This window comes from Kryptolebias marmoratus, linkage group LG16 (assembly GCF_001649575.2).
Source record: "Kryptolebias marmoratus isolate JLee-2015 linkage group LG16, ASM164957v2, whole genome shotgun sequence".
In the NCBI taxonomy this organism is placed as follows: domain Eukaryota; kingdom Metazoa; phylum Chordata; class Actinopteri; order Cyprinodontiformes; family Rivulidae; genus Kryptolebias; species Kryptolebias marmoratus.
The window spans coordinates 920,897-925,030 of NC_051445.1; the positions used below are offsets into that span (position 1 = coordinate 920,897).

Sequence of the window (4,134 nt, forward strand, 5' to 3'; positions counted from 1 at the left end):
GTCGCGTTTCTTTAGAAAGAAGAAAGGGTGTCGGCGCTTCGCAACCAGCTCGCCGAGCGTCAGGCTTTACGGAACCGCCGTCCGCCCACCACTGGCCAGAATCAGAACCACAACGCCCCGCCTCCTTCTTCCCAGCCGGACCCCAAGTCCCTGCTCCCCCCGCCGGGCTACCCGAACCCCACGGACAACCACTCGCTGCCGCCCTCCTTCTCCAACTCATCCAGCCTGTATCCGGCCGACAGCAAGATGAGCCGCAATCACTGTCACAACAGCCAGATCCCGCTGCTCTACAAATAGGTTCAAGATGGGGGGGGGTCCGGATGGGATGGGGGGGCCACAGTGCACAAACAGGGAGACACAAAACACAACGAGACACTGTGACTTTCACTTGTTTGATGTCATGACACTGTCTGAAATACAGCTCGGGAGCTTCTCACTGCCGGTGGGGGGTCACTCAGGAAACGCCCCCCACCCGCGCAGTTTTCATCTGACTGTGTCCAACTCCAAAAACCTGAAGCACTGAGTCACACCGACGGCACAGTCCCGTTCTCGTTTGTTTCCTGCTTCCGTCACCGAGACGAAGATCTTTAGAGGAAAAGTTTGTGTTCATGTCTTTGCGATTGTCGTCTCCACGTTTCGTCGCTTGAGTTTGTTGACGAGATTTTCACAAACAAGTGGTGGTTTTTATCGTTCTGTAATATTTGTCACGTTCTTTTATTTGCTCACTTTTCAGGAGGAAACTGAAACTCAGAAAAAGACAAAGTTATTGTACAGTTTGTTTTTTCTTTACATCTAAACTCTGATGTCCAGACTCAAAACGTGATCATGTGATTTATCAAACAGCCATAGGTTAAAGGTCAGGAGGCGGAGCATGTTTGGATGTCTGAGGAACAGTGGACCCGCGGCAGAGGAAACACTGAACGCCTACAGATTTATGAAGGTGATTTTGATAGTTTTGCAAGTTTAAGTGATGTATCTTTTGAGATTTGTGTGTTTAATTTTAAATTTTGTTAATCAGAAACGATGCCGGTTCCAGAAAAGAAAACGAGACTCTTTGCCTTCAGAGTTGTTGAAGGAAAATATTGAACACATTTTAGATTTTCCAACACGTTCCTCAAACATTCTGACTCTGTGTTTATATTAAAAACAAACAGGAGTTTCTCATGTTGTTTGAGGCTTGCTGGTCTTTGCGGCACCGTTTCATAAGATCTGGAAGCAAAGAACCGGCTCAGACCTGGTTCTGATGGGACCCTGTCCACCTGGACCTGATTCAGTTTTCAGGACAGTTTTAGATGCAGGCGTTCACACCTGGTGTTAAAATCCAATCGACTCTTAAACACAATCAGAACAAACACTAAACTAAAGAGGAACTCATCCTCGTAGTTCACTGATTGATAAAATCTCAACATTTTTAAGCTGATTATAATAATATTCCTAGAGATGGTTCTTTAAATGAGCGAGTAGCTGAGTTTATCTGTATTCTGTATAAAATGTTTTCCTGTTATTACCTGCAGACATCTGGATAATAACTCGGCTGTGGAGTCAGCAGGTGATCTCAGAACGGTTTGTGTTCAGACCGTTCACGTAAAACTAGAAACGGCAGCAAAACGCTGAAGTTGAAGCTCCAACGAGGTGAGCGTCCTCTGAAGGCTGCCTCCATGTGACTGAACGGGACATAAAAAACAAAACTACACCTCAGATAACTGACTTCTGTTGATTCTTGCTAATATATGTTCAAATATTCGTTTTCTGATACGTTTAGTTTTAATTTAAACATCTGATCCCTGAAGTAACACAATGGTCGTGTAGAGGGAAAGTAGGCGGAGCTTATCGGCCCACATCTCAGATGACTCTGACACCAAAAATACAACATGGTGGCTCCCATAAACTGGAATTTATGACTTTCATTTGGTGCAAATACGCAGTTCTTGGTTCTACCGAATGAAGGCAGATATAATCCTGCAGGCGAAGACGTCTTCGGTCCGTCCTGAGACGCAATCAGATCAGCCAGGATGGATAATAACTCCAGGTTTGAAGCAAAGGAAACTTTGAATCTATCCGGTCCTCACCTGAGACCTCATGTACAAAGACTGAAACATGGCGTCCCCTTAAATCCAGGTGTATGACACTGTGTGAAGGCATGAATCCGATTACATCCCAATCAACAGGAACTGAGCGCATTTAAATATGCAAATATTCCCTCCCTGCACCATCAGAAATCAGGTCTACATGCAGGAAGTAGAGGAAATTCACTGAATGGGAGTTGGAGACAGTACGGCAGAAAAAGCTTGTGTTTGACAGGCTTTCCTCTGGCTGAGCGCAGAGCGTAAGAGGAGTGGGACAGTGTGTGAAGCTGTGAAGGCTTTATTGACATAATGACTGTAAACACAGAGGCACTCAGGAGCCTCTGAAGCTCTGCTTTAACAAGCAAAGATTTGCAATAATAATAATCCTCTAATCAGGCTAAAACTCTAATTGTTAAAGGTGTTTGTGCATGTTTAATAGCCACTCGTGTAACTGCAGACATGTGGATGCATTAATTGTTCCTCGTGTGTCTCCGGTGTGTACAATAAGTGTTTTCACATCATTAACAGTTTCCCAGCGTGCCGTCTAAGTGTTGCCAGCGGACCAATAACAGCTGGCTCGGCTCTGTGCACGTTTCCACAGCCTTTTTGTTATTGATCCACCTGAAGCGTTGTGTGAAAGGGGGGTGCAGCCTTTGTACATGAGGCCCCAGGTAAAACGAGGCAAAAACACCATATTTATTTATTTAACTCTGAACCAAAAAGTCGGATGGAGTCGATCGAATGTTTCGATTTTCTGCAGGATAAGCTTGTTACGCTTCACTGTCGGGACCTTTTCTGATTTAAAATGTTGTTTCTGACGTTTTCCTGCAAACAAGTTTTTCTTTGTTCTTTAAAAAAGGTTGTAAATATATCAAAGAATGACATAAAGTGAGGTGAGAATCTGTTTATTCAGCAGTTAATCTGCATGTTCTATTTCATTCACGAGCTCCTTCCTTCCAGCAGCAGGTGAAATTACAAATTTATCTGTGGACGTTTATCTGAGCGTGCACTTTAACCTGAACAATGCGGCGTTTTATGGAATCAGTTTTAGCTCAGGGTGTGAATGAAATAGTCCATCTTTATGAACTGCTTCTGCTTCAGAAAGTGTAACATATGAATGCAGAGATCTGCACATATATGCTCATAATAAACAGGAATCTGGGGGATATTTATAGTCACTATATCTAACTGTTAATATATTGCAGAGTATGTGTATGCTAATATATGGAATTAAAAATCATTGTCTTTTCCACTTGAGAAGTTGTGTTTTCTCACCACTAGGTGTCAGCAGATGTTTGTTGTTGTTTCGGATTTGTTGATACTTTCGAGTAATTTATCCCATCAGGTGGAGCAGATGCTTCTGGTCCAAAATGTAGATAAGCCCAGAAGATTAAATAAAAAGGGAAGAGTTGTTTTCAACCAGACGAGCAGCAGAAAAACTCCGGTGGGAACCTGATTACCGCCACGATCAGAACGTCTGCGGGTAGGTGGAACAAAAGGAGACAAATTGCTCCTGAGTGTGGCCGTTTGTTTGGATAAAGTGTTTTTAGATGATGACGGTGTGATAAAAACCAGCTGTGGTGCTGTCCCACACACACACACACTCAGTTTCTCTGTTTCCAGCTGGCTGCAGATGGGGGCGGCGTCGTGGTAACCGTGGTGGAGGAAGGAGGCTGAAGGTTGTGTGTCTGTGAGGGTGGGTGGGTGTGAGAGGGTGTTGCTGGGGAAAACCCGGGCTGGGCCAAGAGTTCTGCGGGCCTCCACCTGACACAGCACGCAGAGGGGAAAGCAAAAAAGAAAAAAGCAGGAAATTCCCCTCCACTTGTGCGATCGAACAAAGGAAGTATTTTCTGGCTGGGGAGGAATTTCAGACCAATGTTTGCCAAGTTTGTGTGTGTGTGTGTGTGGCTGCTAACTCAGCTACAAATCCCTTTTAGTAACTCATTTGTGAAACGAGCTGCAGTTCAGGGTGTCGATCCAGAAACGTTACTGTAGTTTGATTCATCATCGTCTTTCATTTTCAGCTGGTTTAGTCTTGTTAATTGTCAATCAAAAAAAAACAAAAATA

At 44.2% G+C, this 4,134-nt stretch overlaps 1 protein-coding gene across 1 annotated transcript in view; it reads left to right on the forward strand.

The window, feature by feature from the left end:
- gabbr1a (gamma-aminobutyric acid (GABA) B receptor, 1a) overlaps positions 1 to 3,323 on the forward strand; it is an 87,321-nt gene extending 83,998 nt beyond the window's left edge. Inside the window, exon 25 of the mRNA XM_037980305.1 lies at positions 298 to 3,323. The gene's annotated coding sequence lies outside the window, so the exon portion shown is untranslated. The remainder of the gene's footprint in view (positions 1 to 297) is intronic.
- The last annotated feature ends 811 nt before the right edge of the window (positions 3,324 to 4,134 follow it).